The sequence below is a fragment of the Oryctolagus cuniculus genome, chromosome 15, assembly GCF_051225735.1.
Source record: "Oryctolagus cuniculus isolate XC-2025 breed Fujian yellow rabbit chromosome 15, ASM5122573v1, whole genome shotgun sequence".
NCBI classification, from domain to species: Eukaryota; Metazoa; Chordata; class Mammalia; order Lagomorpha; family Leporidae; genus Oryctolagus; species Oryctolagus cuniculus.
In genome coordinates this window covers 89,238,788-89,251,171 of record NC_142881.1, presented here as the reverse complement: position 1 = coordinate 89,251,171, position 12,384 = coordinate 89,238,788, and the positions used below count along the sequence as shown (strand labels likewise).

Here is a 12,384-nt window from a genome sequence, read left to right as displayed (position 1 = left end):
ACCATCCACTGTTAAGCTAAGACTTCCGGGATTTGAACATCTGCATACATTTGGGGAGCCCCATCCTGTCCAATCCATAATATTCTCCCTGCTCCCCCCAAACCCCTGTCCCTGTCACAGGCAACGTACAATCATTCCATCCCCAAGAGTGCCAACATCTCTCTTTTTTTTTTAAAGATTTATTTATTTACTTGAAAGTTAGAGTTACACAGAGAGAAGGAGAGGCAGAGAGGAGAGAGAGAGTCTTCCATCCGCTGGTTCACTCCCCAGATGGCCACAACGGCCATAGCTGTGCCGATCCGAAGCCAGGAGCCAGGAGCTTCTTCCAGGTCTCCCACGCAGGTGCAGGGGCCCAAGGACTTGGGCCATCTTCTGCTGCTTTCCCAGGCCACAGCAGGGAACTGGATTGGAAGTGGAGTAGCTGGGACTCTAACTGACGTCCATATGGGATGCCAGTGTTGCAGGTGGCGGCTTTACCCGCTCTGCCACCATGCCGGCCCCAAGGGTGCCAACATCTCAACTAGGCCCAACATTAATTTGCAAGTCTAAAGTCCAAGTCTTAGCTGAACCCCTGTATGATCCAAAACAAGACATACTTCAAGACAGAGCGGCATAAACACAACGAGAGCATTTTCATTCTACAAAGCGGACACAGGGGAAGGGGAAGGGTTAGCAGGGTCAAGCAAAGGCCAAAAGCCAGCAGGGCAAAGTCCCACAGTTCCACATCTGGCCTCCAGGGCACGCTGCTGGGGGCTGGGCTCGGTGCAGCCCTCATCTATGGCTTTGCTGGTCGCAGCCGTCATTTCATTTCACCTGAACAGACAATCGGAGTCTCATCTTTGTAGCTCCACCAGGCACTGCCCTGCTGGGGACTTGGTGCCGCAGCTCCGACTGCGCACTTCCACTTGGCCTTGGCTTCGTGGAGGCTCCTTGCAGTGTCGCGGGTCTCTGCCTGGGTTCCGCGTTTGTCTGAAACATCCTTTGAAACCCAAGTGGAGGCCTCCGTGCCTCTACACCTCTGCTGGCCTTTGCCCTGGTGGCCGCCCTCTGCGGCCGCACGCTGCTGTCTGCAGCTCTCCCAGGCTTGCCTGGCACACTGCTTGTAGCTTTTCTCGGAGGGTGTCTCGCACTGCTGGCCCTTGTGCCTTTCTGGGGTCTCTTCTGCAGCTCCCCTCTGAGTGCCTCACCGTGCACTGCTCCACGCAGGGGCTCCAGCCCTTGCTCCCGACCCTGCCTGGGCTTCCAGGCTTCCCTTTGAAATCTTGCTGGAAGCTGCCTTGACCCTGGGACCCTTGCATTCTGCTTCCCTGCAGCCCCAGCACCACAGGGATGGTGCCCAGATCTGCCGCCAGCAGGAGTCCTGCCTGGACCTGGCAAGCTAGGATCCAGAGAGCGCCCTGGGGCTCTTTCCCGAGAGGGTGGGGCCTTGAAAGATTTTGGAAACAAATATGCACTTCTGGGCCTCTGATGGGACTGCAGAGGGAGGGTCTGCCTTGAAGAGCTCTGGAAAGCCTTCCCGCTCTTCCTCCCGGGAGCACACGGCTCCCTTTTACTTGTGCTCACCACACGAGCAAGCAGTTTCTCTGTGGTCTTCTCTTGTCCTGAACACACCGCATTCTCTTCCTGCTGTCTCTGGCCAGGCCGGGAACTTCCCAGATCTTTCTTCTCTGCGCCGGGCTGCTCCGGATCCTCACCCCAGAGCTGACTCACAGCAGCCAGCAACATCCACGCCGCCGCCTGGAGGCTTTGCTGCCGTGAAATCTCTTCCGCCAAGTGGACCAGTCCGCCATGCTGGAGTTCAGCCTCCCACGGGGTCTCAGGGCACGGACACAACGCGGCCAGGGTCTTTGCCACCACGTAACAGGGGTGGCCTCTGCTCCACTTCCCAATGGGACCCTCGTTCCCACTGGAACCCTCATCCGTGCGGCCTCCGCTCTCCTCACTCCTGTCAGCAGCAGGGCCTTCTGAGCCCGTCTTAGCGTCACCCATAATGCTGTGCTCGGCGCCTTCTAGACGTTCTCCAGTCTGCTCCTGCACACCCTTCCAGTCTTTCCCCACCAGCCAATTCCAAAGTCGTTTCCACATCTTCCAGCAGTCTGCAGGAACCGCCCCCCGTCCTTGCTGTTTCCTGCACGAGTCAGCTGTCCCTCTCTGCACCCTCCACACGAGTCAGCTGTCCCTCTCTGCACCCTCCACACGAGTCAGCTGTCCCTCTCTGCACCCTCCACACGAGTCAGCTGTCCCTCTCTGCACCCACAACACGAGTCAGCTGTCCCTCTCTGCACCCACCACACGAGTCAGCTGTCCCTCTCTGCACCCTCCACACGAGTCAGCTGTCCCTCTCTGCACCCTCCACACGAGTCAGCTGTCCCTCTCTGCACCCACAACACGAGTCAGCTGTCCCTCTCTGCACCCTCCACACGAGTCAGCTGTCCCTCTCTGCACCCTCCACACGAGTCAGCTGTCCCTCTCTGTACCCTCCACACGAGTCAGCTGTCCCTCTCTGCACCCTCCACACGAGTCAGCTGTCCCTCTCTGCACCCACAACACGAGTCAGCTGTCCCTCTCTGCACCCTCCACACGAGTCAGCTGTCCCTCTCTGCACCCTCCACACGAGTCAGCTGTCCCTCTCTGTACCCACAACACCCAAGAGGAGATGCTTGGGCAGGAAAGCGTTCACTCTGGCTTACAGTTCAGAGGCCGCGTGGTCCCTTCAGTCTGGTATCTGGTGGAGGCTGATGACCGCGGAGTGTGAGAAGAACAGTCTAGAGTGATACAGGCTCAGCTTATGTACCCAACCTGCTCAACAGAACTGCCTCCCAAGGGCACGCCCCCACGCCCTAAGGACCTCCCACCAAGCCCACCTCCCAGATGCCATCATTAACTCAAGTCTCCACCCTTCATCCAGCAAATGCTCACCTAAGACTTTGAGGTTTAAGCCTTGGCATGAGCAGTGGGCGTCTGACACAGTGGTTAAGGATGTCTGACTTTGGGGCCGGCGCTGTGGCACAGCGGGTTAAAGCCCCAGCCTGCAGCGCTGGCATCCCATATGGGCACCGGTTCGAGTCCTGGCTGCTCCTCTTCCAGTCCAGCTCTCTGCTGTGGCCTGGGAAAGCAGAAGAAGATGGCCCAAGTCCTTGGGGCCCTGCACCCACGTGGGAGACCCAGATTGAGTTGCTGGCTCCTGATTTTGGCCTGGTTCAGTCCCAGCTGCTTCTGGGAATTTGAGGAACGAACCAGCTGTGTGAGATCACTCTCTGTCTCTTGGCCTTTCAAATAAGTAAGTTAATTAACTTAAAAAAGTTTTTGGAGAGCCAAATCCCACTCAATTCCTAATAACGCAATAGCACCATCTTCAGTCTTGCCCCACCATTTTGATTTTCCTCTACTTCCAAAGGACTCTGACTGCCTTACTGGACTAGCTGACTTCTCTCCCAGGCTAACCCTTACCCTAACCCTTAGGCTTCAGTGCTGCCAGAAGCAAAGCCAGCTCCTAGCCTGCATGGAAAAATCCTGCCACAGCTTCTGACCAGATTGCCAGTCTGCCCTGGACTGGGATCTCACAGGTGAACTGCCCTGAGAAACTTTAAAAAAAAATTCATTTTAATCTATGTCAAAGTGAGAGTGACGGGGCGGGGAGGGGGAGAGGCAGAGAGGGAGATCTTTCATGGGCAGGTTCACACCCCAAATGCCTTAGAAGCCAGGAACTCCATCCAAATCTGTGTAGGAGACAGGGACCTAAGCTCTTGAGCCATCAGCTGCTGCCCCCTCGTGTTCGAGATGGCCTAGTGCTGTATTTTCATCAGAACGCAGCCTCAGGACGGCCTTGTCAGCCCTCAGTGGCAGAGCCCCCGAAGTTGAGCTTGCTGACATTCCCGCCCGCTGACGGGTTTTCCCCACCCTCTGACATCTAAAGCTCTCCAGGCTTTTTCCTTTAGCAAGACAAAAGTGCTGACCCCACCCTTCTGAGTTCCTAGGTCTTTTTTTTTTAAATGATGAGGAGGCTTGACAGGATTCTCACAGGGCCCCTGGTCGTGCCTGAAGCGCCCTCCCTCCCTTCTCCGATATGCCCCGCAACAGGTCTGTTAGCCCTTCCCCACACTAGGCTCGATCGCCCCGCCCAGGGGGAGGGACCTTTGTGGGGCGGGGATGAAGGGACCCGAGTGCCTGGGAACTCCGGCCTACTTCGGCCAGGGGGGAATAAGCCTCGCTCTCTGCTGCCTTGGGATTTCTGACTCCGCCCCGTGGTGGGGAGGCGGCCTCAGATGGGAGGTGCCTGGGCGGTGGAGCAGCTGGAACTTGAACCGGCGCTCCACGTGGAATGTGGATGCTTCAGTTGGCAGTTCAAGCCTCTGCACCACAGTGCCACCCCCACCCCCAGGAAGCCCTCATTGTGTAGGCCTCTTCCTTCCTTCTTCAGTCTTAGGGTTCCCTCAGTGTGGGGAGCGTTACAGGCTCTGCCGACATTCGGGCAAATACGGGAGTGTGATAGCATGAGATCCGTATTTGGTCTTCCCTCCCGTTTTCTTAGCAAACTACTAAAATCCTTTGATTCGTGATGGCAGGCCGCCCCCAGGCAGCTTCAGGGTGGGGGATATGGTCACCCAGAAGGCCCAGGACAGGATCAGAGGGCTGGGACTTTCAGCTCCACCCTGACTCTGGAGTGGGGAGAGGGGCTGAAGGTTGAGTTGACCACCAATGGCCAGTGGTTTAATTGATCATTCCTAAGGAATGAGGTGTCCGTAAAAACCCACAAAGACTGGGTTCAGAGAGCTTGGGGAAAGCCGAACCGTGGAGGCTTCCAGGATGGTGAACCAGAACATATTTGTGCGGTGGGGGAGGGGACGTGCAACCCAGTTCCACTGGAACTTGGAGACTGGCCCCAGGCATCTCTTTATCTGCTGGCTTATTTATATCCTGTAAACTGTCCTTTTTAATAGTAGATCAGTAAGCATGCATGTTTCCCAGGGTCCTGTGAGCAGCTGTGGCAATTAAGTGAGCCCCAAGAGGGGTTGTGGGAACCCCAGTTGCAGACAGAAGCACAGGTGGACCTCTGGGGGCTTCATTGGCTTCTGGAATGGGGAGGTAGAGCAGTCAGTCTTGGGGACTCAGTCTTCCATCGGGGGAGCTGAGGCTAACTCCAGAGAGACAAGGTCAGAACCGAATTGGAGGGGCTGCCTGGTGCTGTGGCATAATGGGCTAAGCCTCCACCTGCAGCATTGGTATCCAATGTGGGCACCGGTTCAAGTCCTGGCTGCTCCACTTCCCATCTGGATCTTTGCTATGGCCTGGGAAAATGGTAGAAAATGGTCCAAGACCTTGGGCCCCAGCACCCAAATGGGAGCCCTGGAAGAAGTTCCTGGCTCCTGGCCTCGGATCAGCCCAGCTCCGGCTGTTGCAGCCATTTAGGGAGTGAACCACCAGATGGAAGACCTGTCTCTGTTTCTCCTTCTGTCTGTAACTTTGCCTCTCAAATAAATAAATAAAATATTTTTAAAAAATTTATTTATTTGAAAGAGTTACACAGAGAGAAAAGGAGAGGCAGAGAGAGAGAGGTCTTCTATCCGCTGGTTCACTCCCCAGATGGCTGCACTGGCTGGAGCTGCGCCAATCCAAAGCCAGGAGCCAGGAGCTTTTTCTGGGTCTCCCATGTGGGTGCAGGAGCCCAAGCATTTGGGCCATCCTCCGTGTTTTCCCAGGCACATAGCAGGGAGCTGGACTGGTGCTTACATGGGATGCCAGCACTGCAGGCTGTGGTTCAACCCACTATGCCACTGTGGCAGCTGCAATAAAATGTCTAAATGGGACTTTTTTTTTTTTTCTTCTAAAACTGGGTTTGGCAGGCCAAGGACAAGGCATAGTTGAAAAGAAGGCTTAAAGGAGCCTGACTAGTTTAGTGAAGGAAGAAGTCCTTGTCAGCTGCTGTGTTTTTGGCATCTAGAACTGTGAGTGGGGCATTGGTCAGTCGTTGTTAAAGTGGTATAGAATACTGTATTGTGAGAAATTTGATGGTCCTCTGTTGCCGGCGGTGGAGAGTGGGCTCATACCCTAAAGAACGCTCCACCCCAAAGCTCAAAGCAATGGGGTTTATAAAGGTAAAAACCACAAAATCGGGAGTGATGGCATTCCATATGAGTCCGGGTCCTGGCTGCTTCACTTCCAATCCAGCACCCTGCTAATGCACACGTGAGAGAGATCTTTCATCTTCGAGTTCACTCCCCAAATGCCTGCAACAGCTAGGGTTGGGCCAGGTCAACTCAGATCCAAGCTCGCAAGTGGGTGGCAGGCACCCACACCCTTGAGCCATCATCTGCTGCCTGGGGGTGCCCATTAGGAGAAAGCTGGGTGGGAAGTGGAGGAGCCAGGACTTTTATTTATTTATTTATTTTTTTAAGATTTATTTATTTGAAAGTCAGGGTTACACAGAGAGAGAAGGAGGGCCAGAGAGGAGAGGGGAGAGGGAGAAATCTTCAATTCGCTGGTTCATTCCCCAGATGGCTGCACTGGCTGGAGCTGCACCAATCCAAAACCAGGAGCCAGGAGCTTCTTCCAGGTCTCCTACACAGGTGCAGGGTTCCAAGGACCTAGGTCATCTTCTACTGCTTTCCCAGGCCATAGCAGAGAGGTGGATCGGAAGTGGAGCAGTCAGGACTCGAACCGGTGCCCATTTGGGATGCCGGCACTGCAGGTGGTGGCTTTACCTGCTACGCCACAGCACGGGCCCCGAGGAGCCAGGACTTGAACCAGGCACCCTGATATGTTATGGGGCTGTCTCAAGCCCTGTTTCTATGTCAGCAAATGGTGAGGAAATACTTTCTAGTGGCTGGGATGTCATAGATTCTAACATACTTCTTTGTTGTTGTTATTCTTGAAATCAATACAAGATCGCCGGCGCCACGGCTCACTAGGCTAATCCTCCGCCTTGTGGCACTGGCACACCGGGTTCTAGTCCCTGTCGGGGCACTGGATTCTGTCCCGGTTGCCCCTCTTCCAGGCCAGCTCTCTGCTGTGGCCAGGGAGTGCAGTGGAGGATGGCCCAAGTCCTTGGGCCCTGCACCCCATGGGAGACCAGGATAAGTACCTGGCTCCTGCCATCGGATCAGCGCAGTGCGCCGGCCGCAGCAGCCATTGGAGGGTGAACCAACAGCAAAGGAAGACCTTTCTCTCTGTCTCTCTCTCTCTCTCACTGTCCACTCTGCCTGTCAAAAATAAATAAAAAAAAAAAAAAAAGAAAGAAATCAATACAAGATCATTTGGAAACCCACAAAAACAGCTAGCTCTCCAAAGTAGCTGTCCCACCTGTCCTCACTTTCCAGAGGTGGGTTGAAATTACTTGACACATTAGTATCGAAGTAACACCTTGACAGTAGGGACTCCATTTTGAAGCACCTGAGACTCCATCTTGAGAAAGACTCCTCCTCCTCCCCCGCCCCATGAGACTCTGGTCTGAAACTATGATCTAAAACACTCGGCTAATAGCAGTCCCCTACATCACACTTGGCACAGTATAGAAACCCCCTAGCATGATCGCTCAAGCTTGGAAGCAGATAGGCTGCTCCCGGGTTAATGATAAAAATGTAATTTGTCTATGTCCTACATAAGCCAATACCTGGATTAATGTCAAGATTATAATTGAAATTGTTGATTGTAGCTGGTATTGTCAAGATTATAATTGATATTAGTTTCGCATGGGCTTTTGGTCAGCTTGACCCCGGTAACCATATATTCCCCCGGATCCTAGCAACCATGTATTCCCCTCCCGGTTTTGTGGTTTTTGCCTTTATAAACCCTGTTGCTTTGGGTTTCAGGGTCGAGAGTTTTTAGGGCATGAGCCCGCTCTCCACCACTGGCAATAAAGGACCATCAAATTTTGTCTGTGTGTGGTGCTCCTCTATTTGCACTCGCTCAGTATCATTTGGGGGCTTTGAAAAATCTCCATGCCAAACGACACCCAGACAAGTTAATTCATAACCTTTGGGGCTGGGACCACCCGCCTCTTCTGAAAGCCCGGATGTGTTCAGACTACATTTACAGAAGCCCTGAGGCCACTTCATTCTGGTAGATGTGCAGCATATCTCACTGTGATTTCATGATCCGTGTTCCTGATATCTAATGAGTTAAGATACTTGAAAATCTTTATTGGCCCTTACATATTGTCTATTTCAAGTGCTGTTCACACTCTCTGTTGTTGATTACATATGTAGTATTATGCCTTTGTCTGGGGCTTGCATTTTTAGTTAATCATTTTTTTAAAAGATTTTATTTATTACAAAGGCAGAGTGAGAGAGAGAGAGAGAATCTTCCATCTGCTGGTTTACTACCCAAATACAAAGAGCGCAACCCTTATTGATTGGCAGAGATTCATGGTGGTGGAAAACCTTATCACTGTAAAAATGTGGGAGGGGCCTGTGTGTGGCATAGTAGGTAAAGTTGCCGCCTGCAGTGCCAGCAACTGCTGCTGCACTTCTGATCCAGCTCTCTGCTGTGGCCTGGGAAAGCAGTGGAGGATGACCCAAGCACTTGGGCCCCTGCACCTGCGTGGGAGACCGGGAGGAAGCTCCTGGCTCCTGGCTTCGGATCAGCACAGTTCCAGCCATCACAGCCAATTGGGGAGTGAACCAGCGGATGGAAGACCTCTCTCTCGCTTTCTCTGCTTCTGCCTGTCTGTAACTCTGCCTTTCAAATAAATAAATAAATAAATGTTAAAAAAAAGGGAAAAGAAATGTGGGAAATCCCTCTGGCACTCCTCAGCCGGATTGAACATCCGAGCCTCCACACTGGGGAAACACCTTACGAATGTGATGAGTATGGGAAAGCTCTTCTCCCAGGGTCAGCCCTTAAACTTTAATGTAAGGGAACCTGTAACGAAGACCAAGCCACCAAATGTGGGCATGGAGTAGGTCCTCCAGTTCATTCCTCTGACCGCCCAGGGGCTGGGGCATGCCACACATCGCACACTTCAAAACATTCGCCTGTATCCCTATCAAGGAGAACTTCTCTCATGCATGGACTGCCATTTTAGTGTGCTTTGCACTAGCGAAACAGTTGAGAATGCTAAATGTTGAACAATATGGTACTTGTTTCTATATACACTTTTCCCCAAAGAAACCTTTTATTTAAGGAGTACAGACTTCATGCATTTCTTAAGTATAAATATAGTGATTCTTCCCATCATACCCAACCTCCCACCCACACTCCCAGCGCCTCCTCCTCCTCCCTCTCTCACTGCCAGTCCCATTCTCCACTAAGATCCATTTTCTTTCTTTTTTTTTTTTTTTGTTTAAAGATTTATTTATTTTTACTTGAGAGTCAGAGTTACACAGAGAGAGGAGAGGCAGAGGGAGAGAGAGAGAGAGAGTGAGAGAGAGAGAGAGTGAGAGAGAGTTCTTCCATCTGCTGGTTCACTTCCCAATTGGCCGCAACAGCCAGAGCTGCACTGATCCAAAGCCAGGAGCCAGGAGCTTCTTCCAGGTCTCCCATGAGGGTGCAGGGGCCCAAGGACTTGGGCCATCTTCTACTGCTTTCCCAGGCCATAGCAGGGAGCTGGATGGGAAGTGGAGCACCCGGGACTCGAACGGGCACCCATATGGGATGCCGGTGCTTCAGGCCAGGGTGTTAACCTGCTGCGCCACAGCGCCAGCCCCTATTTTCGATGAACTACACACAGAAGACCATCTCTATACTAAGTAAAGAATTCAATAATTTGCACAAAAAACAAAACAAAACAAAACAAAACTGTTCCTCAACAGTTGTGACAAGGGCTGTTCAAAGTCATTGCAACTTGAAGTTAATTTCACTTTTTTAAAAGATTTATTCATTTATTTGAAAGGCAGAGTCACAGAGGCAGAGAGAGAGAGAGAGAGAGAGGTCTTCCATCCACTGCTTCACTCTCCAAACGACCACAAAGGCTGGAGCTGCGCCAATTCGAAGCTAGGAGCCAGGAGCTTCCTCCGGGTCTCTCACATGGGTGCAGGGACCCTAGCACTTGGGCCATCTTATACTGTTTTCCCAGGCCACAGCAGAGAGCTGGGTTGGAAGTGGAGCAGCCAGGTCTTGAACCATATGGGATGCTGGCACTGTAGGCAGTGGCTTTACCTGCTAGTCACAGCACAGGTCCCAACACTTCTTATTTTTTTTTTTAAAAAGATTTATTTTATGTATTTGAAAGAGTTAGAGAGACAGGTCTTCCATCCACTGGTTCACTTTCCAAATGACCACAACAGCCAGAGCTGAGCTGAGCTGAAGCCAGGAACTTCTTCCAGGTCTCCCATGCGGGTGCAGGGACCCAAGGACTTGGGCCATCTTCTACTGCTTTCCCAGGCCATAGCAGAGAGCTGGGTCGGAAGTGGAGCAGCTGGGACTCAAACCAGCACCCGTATGGGATACCAGTGCTGCAGGTAGCTCAGCCTGCTATGCCATAGTGCCAGCTCCAATTACTACCATCCTTTATTTAGTATTCTTATTATTATGTATCGAACTCCTATGTTTATACACTCTACCTTCATTATTACTTTAATATAAACAGCAACAATCTTTAGACATTTAATCATAATATATGTAATAGGAATAACATCATTAAATCTATATTTTCTGGTCTACTTCTTATTTATTTATTCCTTTCTGCAGAACCAAGGTTATCAGCTTTTAAATAGAATTATTTTAAAAATTTATTTGAAAGGCAAAGTGACCAAGAGAGGGATAGACAGACAGATGCTAGATAGATACATCTTCTATCCGTTGTTCACTAATATCCTGAATGCCTGGAAGTCCCTCTGGGTCTCCCACATGGGTACAGGGGCCCGAGCCCTTGGGCCATCACCTGCTGCCTTCCCAGGTGCATTAGCAGGGAGCTGGATCAGAAGTGGAGCAGTCAGGACTTGAGCCAGTGTTCTGAGATGGGATGCTGGCCTCAGAAGTGGTTTAACCTGCTGCATCACAGCACTGGCTCTAGCTTATGAGATTTCTTGTACAAAAATAAAAAAATACATTTATTAATCGCAGGTCTGCTGGAGTCTAGCATCTATTTATTTTATAACTTGTACGTGGATTGGGTAATCTATATCCTGCCTCTCATTTTGTCAAAAGGAATATTTACTTTTAAATCTTAAGTTCTTGGGCCTGCGCCGTGGCTCACTAGGCTAATCCTCTGCCTGCGGTGCTGGCACCCCGGGTTCTAGTCCCAGTCGGGGTGCCGGATTCTGTCCCAGTTGCTCCTCTTCCAGGCCAGCTCTCTCCTGTGGCCCGGGAAGGCAGTGGAGGATGGCCCAAGTGCTTGGGCCCTGAACCCCATGGGAGACCAGGAGGAAGCACCTGGCTCCTGGCTTCGGATTGGCACAGCACCGGCCGTAGCGGCCATTTGGGGAGTGAACCAACAGAAGGAAGACCTTTCTCTCTCTGTCTCTCTCTCACTGTCTAACTCTGTCAAATAAAAAAAAATTTAAATCTTAAGTTCTCTAATGAATCATAAATCATATTTTCCTGATTTGAGTTAACCAGTAAGAAAGTATCTGGTTGCTGCCCTCTATTTTTCCTTTTTTTGAAAAAAAAAAATACTGCATCATTTTTTAAAATGGAAAATTGTATTTTCTATTATTATTGCATACAAACTTCCTGAAAGTGTTTTCTTTTTCTTGCGATTTTGCCAGCAATTCGGTAATGCAGTGTCAGCTGGGGACCTCTCATCCGGGTTCGGTTGGAAGTCAGCTCTGAAGTTTCTACTGGACAGAACACCTGTGAGTCACTTATCGCCGGAGCTGATGCTGGCTGCGCCACTTCGCGTGGACTGTCCACTACTCCTGTGTCAGGATAGCCAGCAAGTTAACATGGTGCGTTGGAGTGAGTCTCCTGGGAGAACTGGGCGGAGTTTTCGGAGCCTGTAAGGGCTTTTCAGCTCTATCCTTGGAAGTCAAGTGGAATCGCTTCTGCTGTGTTCTGTTGTTTTAAGCAGCCCCAAGTCTGGCCACACTCAAGGGGACGTGACACAGACCGCATCTCTTCATGGGATGAGTACAAGGAACTGTGGGCAATATCTTAAAACTGCCTCAACTGCTATGGAAGTGTACTTTCCGTGAGATAAAAGGCACAGATCTTAGGAGCGGTAAGTGAACTCTGACAGTTGTAGACCCATGCAGGTGCCACTGGAAGTAAGATAGCACATGTTCTCACCCTAGAGTTCCCTTGTATCCCTTTCCAGTCAATCCTTGTTTCTTTTTCCTGTCCTGTGGAATTATATGAATGGAATCACATATTCGTGTGTATCTGGATTCTTTCACTGTAACTAAGGCTTTGAGATTCACCCACAATGTCGCAAATTTGTCAGTTGTTATTTTTTATTGCCAAGCTGTACTTCATTGTGTGAATATAACACAACTTGTTTATCCCTTA

At 51.1% G+C, this 12,384-nt stretch overlaps 1 long non-coding RNA gene across 1 annotated transcript in view; it reads left to right on the top strand.

Annotated features, from left to right (window-relative positions):
* Positions 1-12,384, top strand: part of LOC108175795 (uncharacterized) — a 25,107-nt gene extending 12,723 nt beyond the window's left edge. The window contains exon 2 of the long non-coding RNA XR_016221178.1: positions 11,646-12,384. This is a non-coding gene — a long non-coding RNA (uncharacterized LOC108175795). The remainder of the gene's footprint in view (positions 1-11,645) is intronic.